Source organism: Pseudophryne corroboree, chromosome 10 (genome assembly GCF_028390025.1).
Source record: "Pseudophryne corroboree isolate aPseCor3 chromosome 10, aPseCor3.hap2, whole genome shotgun sequence".
Lineage (NCBI taxonomy): Eukaryota > Metazoa > Chordata > Amphibia > Anura > Myobatrachidae > Pseudophryne > Pseudophryne corroboree.
Window position 1 is genome coordinate 220,880,567 of NC_086453.1, and position 16,831 is coordinate 220,897,397.

The window sequence follows — 16,831 nt, forward strand, 5'->3', positions numbered from 1 at the left end:
TCCGCATCAGGCTTACCTGAGGTTTGTTGTTGAGGATTGTCATTAGCAATTTCATAGGTTGCCGTTTGGTCTGTCCACGGCTCCGAGGATTTTCACCAAAGTAATGGCGGAAATGATGGTTCTCCTGCGCAAGCAAGGAATCACAATTATCCCGTACTTGGATGATCTCCTGATAAAGGCGAGATCCAAGGAGCAATTACTGAAGAACGTTACGCTCTCCCTGGCGATCCTGCAACAACATGGTTGGCTCCTAAGCTTGCCAAAATCACAGTTGGTTCCGACAACACGGCTGTCATTCTTGGGTATGATTCTGGACACAGAATTACAGAGAGTTTTTCTTCCAGTGGAAAAGGCTCTGAAAATCCAGAACATGGTTAAACAGATTCTGAAACCGGCAAGAGTGTCGATTCATCAATGCACTCGGTTGCTGGGGACGACGGTGGCGGCCTACGAGGCCATTCAGTTTGGCAGGTTTCATGCCAGGGTGTTTCAGTGGGACCTGTTGGACAAGTGGTCCGAGTCTCACCTGCACATGCACCGGAAAATAATCTATCTTCCAGGACCAGAATCTCTCTCCTGTGGTGGCTGCACAGTTCTCACCTCCTAGAGGGACGCAGGTTTGGGATCCAGGATTGGATCCTGGTGACCACGGATGCAAGTCTCTGAGGCTGGGGAGCAGTCACACAGGGGGAAAATTTCCAGGGAAAATGGTCAAGCCAGGAAGCTTGTCTGCACATAAACATTCTGGAATTAAGGGCCATTTACAACGGCCTTCTGCATGCGGAACATCTTCTTCGAGGTCTGCCCGTCTTGATTTAGTCGGACAACATAACAGCAGTGGCGTACATAAACCGCCAGGGCGGAACAAAGAGCAGAGCGGCAATGGCGGAGGCCACAAAAGTTTTTCGCTGGGCGGAAAGACATGCAAGCGCTCTGTCAGCAGTCTTTATTCCAGGCGTGGACAACTGGGAAGCAGACTTCCTCAGCAGACACTATATCCATCCATTAGAGTGGGGTCTTCATCAAGAGGTGTTTACAAAAGTGACAAGTCGTTGGGTAATTCCTCAAATAGACATGATGGCATCTCGCCTCAACAAGAAACTTCAGAGATATTGTTCCAGGTCGAGGGACCCTCAAGCAATAGCGGTGGACGCCCTAGTGACACCGTGGGTGTTTCAGTTCATTCCTCTTCCACTCATTCCAAAGGTGATAAAGATCATAAGAAGAACAAGGGTTCAGGCGATTTTCATTGTTCCAGACTGGCCAAGGAGGGCCTGGTATCTGGATCTTCAGGAATTACTCATAGGAGATCCCTGGCCTCTTCCTCTACGAGAGGACCTGTTACAGCAAGGACCGTGCGTGTATCAAGACTTACCGTGGCTGCGTTTGACGGCATGGCGGTTGAACGCCAAATCCTAGCCCGAAAGGGTATTCCCAGTGAAGTCATTCCCACACTACTTCAGGCTAGAAAAGAAGTAACGGCAGACAATACCACCGTATTTGGAGAAATTATGTGTCTTGGTATGAATCCAAGAAAGCTCCTACGAAAGAATTTCAGCTGGGGCGTTTTCTCCATTTTTTTGCAAGCAGGTGTGAATGCGGGCCTAAAGTTAGGCTCCATTAAAGTACAAATTTCGGCCTTATCAATTTTCTTTCAGAAAGAATTGGCCTCCCTTCCAGAAGTTCAGACCTTCGTGAAAGGAGTGCTGCGCATTCAACCTCCCAGTGGCACCATGGGACCTTAACGTGGTGTTGTGTTTCCTGCAATCTCATTGGTTTGAACCTTTGCATAAGGTTGAGCTCAAATTCATCACTTGGAAAGTGGTCATGCTGTTGGCTTTGGCGTCTGCAAGGCGGGTGTCTGAATTAGCGGCTTTGTCTCACAAGAGCCCCTATTTGATCTTCCATGTAGATAGAGCGGAGTTGAGAACTCGTCAGCAATTTCTACCAAAGGTGGTTTCATCGTTTCACATGAACCAACCTATTGTGGTGCCAGTGGCTACTGAAGCCTTGGCGGAATCGAAGTCTCTCGATGCGGTCAGAGCTTTCAAAATCTATGTCGACAGAACGGCTCAGATTAGGAAAACGGAGGCTCTGTTTGTCCTGTATGCTCCCAACAAGATTGGGGCTCCTGCTTCCAAGCAGACCATTGCACGCTGGATCTGTGCTACGATTCAGCATGCTCATTTTACGGCGGGATTGCCGTTACCGAAATCGGTGAAGGCCCATTCTACGAGAAAGGTGGGCTCATCTTTGGCGGCTGCCCGAGGGGTCTGGGCGTTACAGCTTTGCCGAGCGGCTACTTCGTCGGGTTCAAACACTTTTGCTATGTTCTACAAGTTTGATACCCTGGCCGAGGAGGACCTCATGTTTGGTCAATCGGTGCTGCAGAGTCATCCGCACTCTCCCTCCCGTTCTAAAGCTTTGCTATAAACCCCATGGTTCTTGAAGCGTCCCCAGCATCCTCTAGGACGTATAAGAAAATAGGATTTTAATACCTACCGGTAAATCCGTTTCTCCTAGTCCGTAGAGGATGCTGGGCGCCCGTCCCAGTGCGGACTCTATCTGCAATACTTGTTTAATAGTTATTGCTTGTGTTACACAAAGGTTGTGTTTTGGTTATGGTCAGCCTGTTGCTGATTTTGTTCATGCTGTTGACTGGAATTCTGTTTAATGCCAGGTTGTACGGCATGTTTGGTGGTGTGAGCTGGTACGTATCTCACCCTTAGTTTAACAATAAATCCTTTTCCTCGAAATGTCCGTCTCCCTGGGCACAGTTCCTATAACTGGAGTCTGGATGAGGGGCATAGAGGGAGGAGCCAGTTCACACCCATTCAAAGTCTTAAAGTGCCCATGTCTCCTGCGGATCCCGTCTATACCCCATGGTTCTTGAAGCATCCCCAGCATCCTCTACGGACTTGGAGAAAAGGATTTACCGGTAGGTATTAAAATCCTATTTTTTCTGTACCCTTCCCCCAGATTTGTGCCTCGAGACAATCCTGTCTCAGAGGTCTACAGACAATTCCTTTGACCTCATGCTTGGTTTGTGTTCATACATGCACTGTCAAGTGTGGGACCTTATATAGACAGGTGTGTGCCTTTCCAAATCATGTACAATCAACTGAATTTACCACAGGTGGATTCCACTTTAGCTGTAGGAACATCTAAAGGATGATCAGTGAAAACAGGATGCACCTGAGCTCAATTTTGAGCTTCATGGCAAAGGCTGTGAATACTTACAGTATGTTCATATGATTTCTTAGTTTTTTATTTTTAAGAAATTATCAAAAGTCTAAAAAAAAACATTTTTCATTTTGTCTTTATGGGGTATTATGTGTAGAATTTTGCGGGAAAAAATGAATTTATTCCATTTTGGAATAAGGCTTTAACATAACAACATGTGGAAAAAGTGAAGCACTGTGAATACTTTCCGGATGCACTGTAGAATTTGCACCCCTAAGCTTAATGCATAGCGTTTTATAATATTATTATTATTATTATTATTTGTTGTTAACTAATTCTATTTCTCTGACGTCCTAAGTGGATGCTGGGACTCCGTAAGGACCATGGGGAATAGCGGCTCCGCAGGAGACTGGGCACAACTAAAGAAAGCTTTAGAACTACCTGGTGTGCACTGGCTCCTCCCGCTAAGACCCTCCTCCAGACCTCAGTTAGAATCTTGTGCCCGGCTGAGCTGGATGCACACTAGGGGCTCTCCTGAGCTCCTAGAAAGAAAGTATATTTTAGGTTTTTTATTTTACAGTGAGATCTGCTGGCAACAGACTCACTGCAGCGAGGGACTAAGGGGAGAAGAAGCGAACCTACCTAACTGGTGGTAGTTTGGGCTTCTTAGGCTACTGGACACCATTAGCTCCAGAGGGATCGACCGCAGGACCCGACCTTGGTGTTCGTTCCCGGAGCCGCGCCGCCGGCCCCCTTACAGAGCCAGAAGCAAGAAGTGTTCCTGAAAATCGGCGGCAGAAGACTTCAGTCTTCAACAAGGTAGCGCACAGCACTGCAGCTGTGCGCCATTGCTCCTCATGCACACCTCACACTCCGGTCACTGATGGGTGCAGGGCGCTGGGGGGGGGCGCCCTGAGGGCAATATAAACACCTTGGCTGGCAAATCATCACAATATATAGTCCCAGGGCTATATATGTGATAAATTACCCCTGCCAGAATCCATGAAAAAAGCGGGAGAAAAGTCAGCCGAAAAAGGGGCGGGGCTATCTCCCTCAGCACACTGGCGCCATTTTTTCTTCACAGTGCAGCTGGAAGACAGCTCCCCAGGCTCTCCCCTGTAGTTTTCAGGCTCAAAGGGTTAAAAAGAGAGGGGGGGCACCAAATTTAGGCGCAATTATGTGTATACAAGCAGCTATTGGGGGAAAAAATCACTCAGTTATAGTGTTAATCCCTGCATTATATAGCGCTCTGGTGTGTGCTGGCATACTCTTTCTGCCTCCCCAAAGGACTTTGTGGGGTCCTATCCTCAGTCAGAGCATTCCCTGTGTGTGTGCGGTGTGTCGGTATGGCTGTGTCGACATGTTGGATGAGGAAGGTTACGTGGAGGCGGAGCAGAGGCCGATAAATGGGATGTCGCCCCCTGTGGGGCCGACACCAGAGTGGATGGATAGGTGGAAGGTATTAACCGACAATGGCCCTCATTCCGAGTCGTTCGCTCGGTAATTTTCTTCGCATTGCAGCGTTTTTCTGCTTAGTACGCATGCGCAATGTTCGCACTGCGACTGCGCCAAGTAATTTTGCTATGAAGATAGTTTTTTTACTCACGGCTTTTTCTTCGCTCCGGCGAACGTAATGTGATTGACAGGAAATGGGTGTTACTGGGCGGAAACACGGCGTTTTATGGGCGTGTGGATGAAAACGCTACCGTTTCCGGAAAAAACGCAGGAGTGGCTGGAGAAACGGAGGAGTGTCTGGGCGAACGCTGGGTGTGTTTGTGACGTCAAACCAGGAACGACAAGCACTGAACTGATCGCAGATGCCGAGTAAGTCTGAAGCTACTCTGAAACTGCTAAGTAGTTTGTAATCGCAATATTGCGAATACATCGTTCGCAATTTTAAGAAGCTAAGATTCACTCCCAGTAGGCGGCGGCTTAGCGTGTGTAACTCTGCTAAAATCGCCTTGCGAGCGAACAACTCGGAATGAGGGCCAATGTCAACTCCTTACATAAAAGGCTGGATGACGTAACAGCTGTGGGACAGCCGGCTTCTCAGCCCGCGCCTGCCCAGGCGTCTCAAAGGCCATCAGGGGCTCAAAAAACGGCCGTTACCTCAGATGGCAGACACAGATGTCGACACGGAGTCTGACTCCAGTGTCGACGAGGTTGAGACATATACACAATCCACTAGGAACATCCGTTGCATGATCTCGGCAATGAAAAATGTGTTACACATTTCTGACATTAACCCAAGTACCACATAAAAGGGGTTTTACTTTTGGGGAGAAAAAGCAGCCAGTGTTTTGTTCCCCCATCAGATGAGTGAATGAAGTGTGTAAAGAAGCGTGGGTTCCCCCGATAAAAAAACTGGTAATTTCTAAAAAGTTACTGATGGCGTACCCTTTCCCGCCAGAGGATAGGTCACGTTGGGAGATATCCCCTAGGGTGGATAAGGCGCTCACACGTTTGTCAAAAAAGGTGGCACTGCCGTCTTAGGATACGGCCACTTTGAAGGAGCCTGCTGATAAAAAGCAGGAGGTTATCCTGAAGTCTGTATATACACACTCAGGTACTATACTGAGACCTGCAATTGCCTCAGCATGAATAGGGCTGCTGCAGCGTGGTCTGATACCCTGTCAGATAAAACCCTAGACAGGGATAATATTTTGCTAACATAGAGCATTTTAAAGACGTCGTCTTATTTATGAAGGATGCACAGAGGGATATTTGCCGGCTGGCATCCAGAATTAATGCAACGTCCATTCTGCCAGGAGGGTATTAAGAGACCCGGCAGTGGACAGGTGATGCTGACTTTAAAAGGCACATGGAAGGCCTCCTAAGGGTGAGGAATTGTTTGGGGATGGTCTCTGGGACCTCGTATCCACAGCAACAGCTGGGAAGAAAAAAATTTACCTCAGGTTTCCTCACAGCCTAAGAAAGTATTTCAGTATTTTCAGGTACAGTCCTTTCGGCTTCAGAAAAGCAAGCGGGTCAAAGGCGCTTCCTTTCTGCACAGAGACAAAGGAAGTAGGAAAAAGCTGCACCAGACAGCCAGTTCCCAGGATCAAAAATCTTCCCCCGCTTCCTCTGAGTCCACCGCATGACGCTGGGGCTCCACAGGTGGAGACAGGTGCGGTGGGGGCGCGTCTCGGGAACTTCAGGGACCAGTGGGCTGGCCCACAGGTGGATCCCTAGGTTCTGCAAGTAGTATCACAGGGATACAAGCTGGAGTTCGAGACGACTCCCCCTCTCCATTACCTCACATCAGCCTTGCCTGCTGCCCTCTGAGAAAAGGAGGTAGTACTGGCGGCAATTCACAAGCTGTACTTCCAGCAGGTGAAATCAAGGTACCCCTCCTTCAACAAGGCCGAGGTTACTATTCCAAAATGTTTGGGGTACCGAAACCAAGCGGTTCGATGAGACCCATTCTAAAATTGAAATCCTTGAACACTTATATACGAAGGTTCAAGTTCAAAATGGAATCGCTCAGGGCGATTATTGCAAGCCTGGAGAATTGCATGGTATCACTGGACATCAAGGATGCTTACCTGCATGTCCCTATTTACCCTCCTCACCAGGATTGTCATTACCAATTCCAGACGTTGCCGTTGGTCTGTCCCCGGCACCGAGGGTATTTACCAAGGTAATGGCCGAAATAATTATCCCGTACTTGGACGATCTCCTTATAAAGGCGAGGTCCAGGGAGCAGTTGTTCGTCGGAGTAGCACTATCTCGGGAAGTGCTACAACAGCACGGCTGGATTCTGAATATTCCAAAGTCGCAGCTGGTTACTACGACGCGTCTACTGTTCCTGGGTATGGTTCTGGACACAGAACAAGAAAAAAGGGTTTCTCCCGGAGGAGAAGTCCAGGGAGTTGTCGTCTCTAGACAAGAGACCTCCTAATACAAATACAGGTGTCGGTGCATCAATGCACGCGAGCTCTGGGAAAGATGGTAGCTTCTTACAAAGAAATTCCATTAGCCAGGTCCCATGCAAGGATCTTCCAGTGGGATCTGTTGGACAAGTGGTCCGGGTCGCATCTTCAGATGCATCGGCGGATAACCCTGTCTCCAAGGGCCAGGGTGTCGCTGTTGTGGTGGCTGCAGAGTGCTCGTCTTCTAGAGGGCCGCAGATTCGGCATACAGGACTGGGTCCTGGTGACCACGGATGCCAGCCTTCGAGGCTGGGGGACAGTCACACAGGGAAGAAACTTCCAAGGACTATGGACAAGTCAGGAGACTTCCCTACACAAAAAATTCTGGAACTAAGGGCCATTTACAATGCTCTAAGTCAGGCTAGACCCCTGCTTCATCACCGGCCGGTGCTGATCCAGTCAGACAACATCACGGCGGTCGCTCATGTAAACCGACAGGGCGGCACAAGAAGCAGGATGGCGATGGCAGAAGCCACAAGGATTCTCCGATGGGCGGAAAATCACGTGATAGCACTGTCAGCAGTGTTCATTCCCGGAGTGGATAACTGGGAAGCAGATTTTCTCAGCAGACACGACCTCCACCCGGGAGAGTGAGGACTTAATCCAGAAGTCTTCCAAATGATTGTACACCGTTGGGAAAGGCCACAGGTGGACGTGATGGCGTCCCACCTCAACAAAAAGCTAAAAAGATATTGCGTCAGGGCAAGGACCCTCAGGCGATAGCTGTGGACGCTCTGGTAACACCGTGGGTGTACCAGTCGGTGTATGTGTTCCCTTCTCTGCCTCTCATACCCAGGGTAATGAGAATAATAAGAAGGAGAGGAGTAAGAACTATACTCATTGTTCCGGATTGGCCAAGAAGAGCTTGGTACCCAGAATTCCAAGAAATGATCTCAGAGGACCCATGGCCTCTGCCGCTCAGACAGGACCTGCTGCAGCAGGGGGCCTGTCTGTTCCAAGACGTACCGCGGCTGCGTTTGACGGCATGGCGGTTGAACGCCGGATCCTGAAGGAAAAGGGCATTCCGGAGGAAGTTATTCCTACGCTAATTAAAGCTAGGAAAGAAGTGAACGCAAACCATTATCACCGCATATGGCGGAAATATGTTGCGTGCTGTGAGGCTAGGAAGGCCCCAATGGAGGAATTTCAGCTAGGTCGATTTCTGCACTTCCTACAGTCAGGGGTGACTATGGGCCTAAAATTGGGTTCCATTAAGGTCCAGATTTCGGCTCTATCGAATTTCTTCCAAATTAGAACTGACTTCACTGCCTGAAGTTCAGACTTTTGTTAAGGGAGTGCTGCATAGTCAGCCCCGTTTGTGCCTCCAGTGGCACCGTGGGATCTCAACGTGGTGTTGGATTTCCTGAAGTCGCATTGGGTTGAGCCACTTAAATCCGTGGAGACTATGTATTCCCCCTTCATGTTGCTGCTTGGCGATGCATTGTACCACAAAGAATTCCTAGTGTACGTGAGTACACCTGGCCAATAAAGCTGATTCTGATTCTGATACCTCACGTGGAAAGTGGTCATGCTGTTGGCCTTGGCGTCGGCCAGGCGTGTATCAGAATTAGCGGCTTTATCATGCAAAAGCCCTTATCTAATTTTTTTTATATGGATAGGGCGGAATTGAGGACTTGTTCCCAATTCCTTCCTAAGGTGGTATCAGTTTTTCATGTGAACCAACCTATTGTGGTGCCTGCGGCTACTTGGGACTTGGAGGATTCCAAGTTACTGGACGTAGTCAGGGCCCTGAAAAATATATGTTTCCAGGACGGCTGGAGTCAGGAAAACTGACTCGCTATTTATCCTGTATGCACCCAACAAGCTGGGTGCTCCTGCTTCTAAGCAGACTATTGCTCGCTGGATCTGTAGCACGATTCAACTTGCATATTCTGCGGCTGGACTGCTGCATCCTAAATCAGTAGAAGCCCATTCCACGAGGAAAGTGAGCTCTTCTTGGGCGGCTGCCCGAGGGGTCTCGGCTTTACAAATTTGCCGAGCTGTTACTTGGTCGGGTTCAAACACTTTTGCAAGAGTCTACAAGTTTGATACCCTGGCTGAGGAGGACCTAGAGTTTGCTCATTCGGTGCTGCAGAGTCATCCGCACTCTCCCGCCCGTTTGGGAGCTTTGGTATAATCCCCATGGTCCTTACGGAGTCCCAGCATCCACTTAGGACGTCAGAGAAAATAAGATTTTACTCACCGGTAAATCTATTTCTCGTAGTCCGTAGTGGATGCTGGGCGCCCATCCCAAGTGCGGATTGTCTACAATACTTGTATATAGTTATTGCCTAACTAAAGGGTTATTGTTGAGCCATCTGTTGAGAGGCTCAGTTATATTTCATACTGTTAACTGGGTATAGTATCACGAGTTATACGGTGTGATTGGTGTGGCTGGTATGAGTCTTACCCGGGATTCAAAATCCTTCCTTATTGTGTCAGCTCTTCCGGGCACAGTATCCTAACTGAGGTCTGGAGGAGGGTCATAGTGGGAGGAGCCAGTGCACACCAGGTAGTTCTAAATCTTTCTTTAGTTGTGCCCAGTCTCCTGCGGAGCCGCTATTCCCCATGGTCCTTACGGAGTCCCAGCATCCACTACGGACTACGAGAAATAGATTTACCGGTGAGTAAAATCTTATTATTTATTATTTACATACACAAGAGTGCCCCAAAAAGGAATCACTTTCTTTATTAGCCTAGGCTAACTTTGGCATTGGAGTAAACATGTATTCTCTCAGAATTTGGAAATCATTCCAACTACTGTATGCTTTTTCAGTTGGGCCACAACATCTGATAACAGTTTTTCAAGACAAGTTTCCTTAAGCTTTATCGGCGTTACTGGTTATCATGGAATTTATCTGATGCTAGCTGCAGAGGTGTTACAAAAATAGGATGGTTCAAAAACTGTTACATAAAACATGAATATGATGTCTGTCCCATGGGGAAGAGGGGGGTGGGGTGGGATAAGTGGTATGTACTGTTCTCTGCTACTCTGTATTATAGAGCAGGTTCTGCGATCAGCTGGTAAAGCATGCTGGGACTTGGAGAGCCACAGGTTGGCCAAGCTTGAGCCATAAAGAGTGCTTGGCACACCCTGGGAGTTCGTCACACCCCTTTGTGACTGACATGGCCACACTCACTGTTATGGGCCCTACACACTTATCGTTGGCCGATTTGTCTTCAGCGATTTTAAGCATACACACAGGACGATAACTGTAGTCGATTTGGATGATATGACATTACATACATCAGTATCGTCCAAATTGGTTTGCATATTTAAACGATGATCAATCAATGATGAACGATTGCGGGAACACACATCGTTCATCGTTGTTGCATACACACTGAAAGATATGAGTGATTTAGCATTAATTTTTGAAGGAAATCGTTCTTATCTTTCAAAGCTGTCACCAAGTGTGTAGGGCCCATTAGGAAGCGTTGATCTAAATTAGGCTTTAACAGTGAATCTTAGGTAAAAGTTTTCAGTGGCAAAGTATCCCAGAAGTATTTTATTATGTTTGCAACGATGTTGAAGTTTTGGCGCAGACAAAGCAAAACACTGTGGCTGCATGTGAGAACCACTTAGCAGAGCCACTCTTGCCATTGGTGGCATTGGCTGCTCTACTTTCAGTGAAACTTTGTGGGCTGTGTCGCTGAGTTCACAATATAGCACACAGTGGTGTGTTTCTCACTGTGCAAGTTCATTTAAGGTCATTTATGGTACCCAAAGGTAGTTCCTACTCTCCCCTTGGCCGTGTGCAGAAGAAAGGATTAAAAACAAATTGTGTTTATTCGATGTATGTAGAAGGTAGTGTAACTGGTTTCAGTGTCTGTTCTTGCCCACAGTGGCACAGATTCCAATGTGTGATTTCCCCCCCCCCCGAATTTTTTATTTTTCTCTAACGTCCTAGTGGATGCTGGGAACTCCGTAAGGACCATGGGGAATAGCGGGCTCCGAAGGAGGCTGGGCACTCTAGAAAGATCTTAGACTACCTGGTGTGCACTGGCTCCTCCCACTATGACCCTCCTCCAAGCCTCAGTTAGATTTCGTGCCCGGCCGAGGTTGGATGCACACTAGGGGCTCTCCTGAGCTCTTAGAAAGTTATAGTCTTAGAATTTTTTTTTTTTTCAGTGAGACCTGCTGGCAACAGGCTCACTGCAGCGAGGGACTAAGGGGAGAAGAAGCGAACTCGCCTGCTTGCAGCCGGATTGGGCTTCTTAGGCTACTGGACACCATTAGCTCCAGAGGGATCGACCGCAGGCCCAGCCTTGATGTTCGGTCCCGGAGCCGCGCCGCCGTCCCCCTTACAGAGCCAGAAGCAGGAAGATGGTCCGGAAAATCGGCGGCATGAAGACATCCTGTCTTCACCAAGGTAGCGCACAGCACTGCAGCTGTGCGCCATTGCTCCTCATACACACTTCACACTCCGGTCACTGAGGGTGCAGGGCGCTGGGGGGGTGCGCCCTGAGGCAGCAATAAAAACACCTTGGCTGGCTAAAATACCTCAATATATAGCCCCTGGGGCTATATATGAGGTAAATACCCCTGCCAGAATCCCCAAAAAAGCGGGAGAATAGGCCGCGAAAAAGGGGCGGAGCCTATCTCCTCAGCACACTGGCGCCATTTTTCCCTCACAGCTCGGCTGGAAGGAAGCTCCCTGGCTCTTCCCTGCATTTCTACAGTACAGTAAGAGGGAAAAGAGAGGGGGGCACTAAATTGGCACTGTATACAGTATAAGCAGCTATTAGGGACATAACTCAGTTAGTCCCTGTATATATATAGCGCTCTGGTGTGTGCTGGCATACTCTTACTCTGTCCCCCCAAAGGGCTTTTGTGGGTCCTGTCCTCTATTTGAGCATTCCCTGTGTGTGTGGAGTGTGTCGGTACGGCTGTGTCGACATGTTTGAGGAGGATAATGATGTGGAGGGGGAGCAGATGCCTTTAGCAGAGATGTCACCCCCTGCGGGGCAGACACCTGAGTGGATGGTATTATGGCAAGAAATGAGTGCACGTATAGACTCCTTACATAAAAAATTAGACGACATGCCGACTGTGGGACAGCCGAGTCTTCAGCTCGTGCCTGTCCAAGGGTCTCAAAAGTCATCAGGGGCTCTAAAACGCCCGTTATCTCAGGTGGCACAAGTAGATGTCGACACGGATACTGACGCCAGTGTCGACGACGATGAGTCAAATTTAATGCCCGTTAAGGCCATTCGCTGCATGATTGAGGCAATGAAAGAGGTGTTAAATATTTCTGATTTACATCCAGGTACCACAAAAAAGGGTATTATGTTTGGGGAGAAAAAACTACCTGTAGTTTTTCCCCCGTCAGATGAATTAAATGAAGTATGTGAAGAAGCGTGGGCTTCCCCTGATAAGAAATTGGTGATTCCTAAGAAATTACTAATGGCGTTCCCTTTCCCGCCAGAGGATAGGTTACGTTGGGAAACACCCCCGAGGGTGGATAAAGCGCTCACACGTTTGTCAAAAAAGGTGGCACTACCATCCCAGGATACGGCCGCCCTTAAGGAACCTGCTGATAGAAGGCAGGAGGCGATCCTGAAGTCTGTATATACACACTCAGGCATTATACTCAGACCAGCAATTGCGTCAGCTTGGATGTGCAGTGCTGCCGCTGCATGGTCAGATAACCTGTCAGAAAATATTGACACACTAGACAGAGACACGATCCTGTTAACAATTGACCATATAAAAGACTCAGTCTTATACATGAGAGATGCACAGAGGGAAATCTGCCGGCTGGCATCTAAAGTAAGTGCACTATCTATTTCTGCTAGGAGATGCTTATGGACTCGCCAGTGGACTGGAGATGCAGAGTCCAAAAGGCACATGGAAGTTTTGCCTTATAAAGGGGAGGAATTATTTGGGGATGGTCTCTCCGACCTAGTTTCCACAGCAACGTCTGGGAAGTCAGCATTTTTACCCCATGTCCCCTCGCAGCCTAAGAAGGCGCCATTTTATCAGGTTCAGTCCTTTCGATCCCAGAAAAATAAGCGGGGAAAAGGAGGGTCTTTTCTGTCAAGAGGCAGAGGCAGGGGAAAAAGGCTGCAGCAAACAGCAGGTTCCCAGGAACAAAAGTCCTCCCCCGCTTCCTCTTCCAAGTCCGCCGCATGACGGTGGGGCTTCACAAGCGGAGCCGGGTACGGTGGGGGCCCGCCTCAGGAATTTCAGCGATCAGTGGGTTCGCTCACAGGTGGATCCCTGGATCCTTCAAATAGTATCTCAAGGATACAGGCTGGAATTCGAGGCGATTCCACCCCGCCGTTTCCTAAAATCCGCCTTGCCGATTGCTCCCTCAGACAGGGAGGCAGTGCTAGCGGCAATTCACAAGCTGTATTCCCAGCAGGTGATAATCAAGGTACCCCTACTTCAACAAGGCCGGGGTTACTATTCCACACTATTTGTGGTACCGAAACCGGACGGTTCGGTGAGACCCATTCTAAATTTGAAGTCCTTGAACACATACATAAAAAAATTCAAGTTCAAGATGGAATCGCTCAGGGCGGTTATTGCAAGCCTGGACGAGGGGGATTACATGGTATCCCTGGACATCAAGGATGCTTACCTACATGTCCCCATTTACAATTCTCACCAGGAGTACCTCAGATTTGTGGTACAGGATTGCCATTACCAATTCCAGACGCTGCCGTTTGGACTCTCCACGGCACCGAGGGTATTTACCAAGGTTATGGCGGAAATGATGATACTCCTTCGAAAAAAGGGAGTTTTAATTATCCCATACTTGGACGATCTCCTAATAAAGGCACGATCCAAGGAACAGTTGTTAGTGGGAGTAGCACTATCTCAGGAAGTGCTGAGCCAGCACGGTTGGATTCTGAATATCCCAAAGTCACAGCTGGTCCCCACGACACGTCTAATGTTCCTGGGAATGATTCTGGACACGGCCCAGAAAAAAGTGTTTCTCCCGGAGGAGAAAGCCAGGGAGTTGTCTTCTCTAGTCAGAGACCTCCTAAAACCAAAACAGGTATCGGTGCATCACTGCACGCGAGTCCTGGGAAAGATGGTAGCTTCTTACGAAGCAATTCCATTCGGCAGGTTCCATGCCAGAATCTTTCAGTGGAACCTGTTGGACAAGTGGTCCGGATCGCATCTTCAGATGCATCGTTTAATAACCCTGTCTCCACGAACCAGGGTGTCTCTTCTGTGGTGGCTGAACAGTGCTCATCTTCTGGAGGGCCGCAGATTCGGCATACAGGACTGGGTCCTGGTGACCACGGATGCCAGCCTACGAGGCTGGGGGGCAGTCACAAAGGGAAGAAATTTCCAGGGACTATGGTCAAGTCAGGAGACTGCCCTTCACATAAATATTCTGGAACTAAGGGCCATTTACAATGCCCTAAGTCAAGCAAAATCCCTGCTCCTACACCAGCCGGTGCTGATCCAGTCAGACAACATCACGGCAGTCGCCCATGTGAATCGACAGGGCGGCACAAGAAGCAGGACGGCGATGGCAGAAGCCACAAAAATTCTCCGATGGGCGGAGAATCATGTACTAGCACTGTCAGCAGTGTTCATCCCGGGAGTGGACAACTGGGAAGCAGACTTTCTCAGCAGGCACGACCTCCACCCGGGAGAGTGGGGACTTCATCCAGAAGTCTTCCAAATGATTGTAAATCAATGGGGTCGTCCACAGGTGGACATGATGGCGTCCCGCATAAACAAAAAACTAGAGAAGTATTGCGCCAGGTCAAGAGACCCTCAGGCGATAGCGGTGGACGCCCTAGTGACACCGTGGGTGTACCGGTCAGTGTATGTGTTCCCTCCTCTACCTCTCATACCAAAGGTACTGAGAATAATAAGAAAGCGAGGAGTAAACACAATTCTCGTGGTTCCGGATTGGCCAAGAAGAGCGTGGTACCCGGAACTTCAAGAGATGATCTCAGAGGACCCTTGGTCCCTGCCGCTCAGACAGGACCTGCTACAGCAGGGCCCCTGTCTGTTCCAAGACTTACCGCGGCTGCGTTTGACGGCATGGCGGTTGAACGCCGGATCCTGAAGGAAAAGGGCATTCCGGAGGAAGTCATTCCTACGCTTATTAAAGCCAGGAAAGATGTTACGGCAAAACATTATCACCGCATATGGCGGAAATATGTTGCATGGTGCGAGGCCAAAAAGGCCCCAACAGAGGAATTTCAACTGGGTCGATTTCTGCATTTCCTGCAAGCAGGAGTGAATATGGGCCTAAAACTAGGCTCCATTAAAGTACAGATCTCGGCTCTGTCGATTTTCTTTCAAAAGGAACTAGCTTCAGTACCTGAAGTTCAGACATTTGTGAAAGGAGTGCTGCATATTCAGCCCCCATTTGTGCCTCCTGTGGCACCGTGGGATCTCAACGTGATGTTGAATTTCTTAAAATCACATTGGTTTGAGCCACTAAAAACCGTGGATCTGAAATATCTCACGTGGAAAGTGGTCATGTTATTGGCCCTGGCATCAGCCAGGCGAGTGTCAGAATTGGCGGCTTTATCATGTAAAAGCCCTTATCTGATTTTTCATATGGATAGGGCAGAATTGAGGACTCGTCCCCAGTTTCTCCCTAAGGTGGTGTCAGCGTTTCACCTGAACCAGCCTATTGTGGTGCCTGCGGCTACTAAGGATTTGGAGGACTCCAAGTTGCTAGACGTTGTCAGGGCCCTGAAAATATATGTTTCCAGGACAGCTGGAGTCAGAAAATCTGACTCGCTGTTTATCCTATATGCACCCAACAAGCTGGGTGCTCCTGCTTCTAAGCAGACTATTGCTCATTGGATTTGTAGTACAATTCAGCTTGCACATACTGTGGCAGGCCTGCCACAGCCTAAATCTGTCAATGCCCATTCCACAAGGAAGGTGGGCTCATCTTGGGCGGCTGCCCGAGGGGTCTCGGCTTTACAACTTTGCCGAGCAGCTACTTGGTCAGGGGCAAACACGTTTGCAAAATTCTATAAATTTGATACCCTGGCTGAGGAGGACCTGGAGTTCTCTCATTCGGTGCTGCAGAGTCATCCGCACTCTCCCGCCCGTTTGGGAGCTTTGGTATAATCCCCATGGTCCTTACGGAGTTCCCAGCATCCACTAGGACGTTAGAGAAATTAAGAATTTACTTACCGGTAATTCTGTTTCTCGTAGTCCGTAGTGGATGCTGGGCGCCCATCCCAAGTGCGGTCTATCTGCAATACTTGTACATAGTTGTTGTTAACTAAATCGGGTTATTGTTGAGCCATCTGTTGAGAGGCTCCATCGTTTCATACTGTTAACTGTGTTTCATATCACGAGTTGTTCGGTGTGATTGGTGTGGCTGGTATGAGTCTTACCCGGGATTCAAAATCCTTCCTTATTGTGTACGCTCGTCCGGGCACAGTACCTAACTGAGGCTTGGAGGAGGGTCATAGTGGGAGGAGCCAGTGCACACCAGGTAGTCTAAGATCTTTCTAGAGTGCCCAGCCTCCTTCGGAGCCCGCTATTCCCCATGGTCCTTACGGAGTTCCCAGCATCCACTACGGACTACGAGAAACAGAATTACCGGTAAGTAAATTCTTAATTTTTTTCTATTGTAGAATTATACCCCTATTCCACTGTTGCAATAACCCGGGTTAATGCTGTGGCAGCCTGGGTCACTGCTTTGTGGAAAAGGGTCCTTGAAAAAGAACTTGGGTCCAGTTACTCTGGAATCTGACCCAGGTAGCTACCAGGC

At 48.7% G+C, this 16,831-nt stretch overlaps 1 protein-coding gene across 2 annotated transcripts in view; it reads left to right on the forward strand.

Annotated features, from left to right (window-relative positions):
- Positions 1-16,831, forward strand: part of TNFRSF14 (TNF receptor superfamily member 14) — a 382,534-nt gene that overhangs the window by 51,824 nt on the left and 313,879 nt on the right. The gene's annotated exons all lie outside the window — the stretch shown is intronic.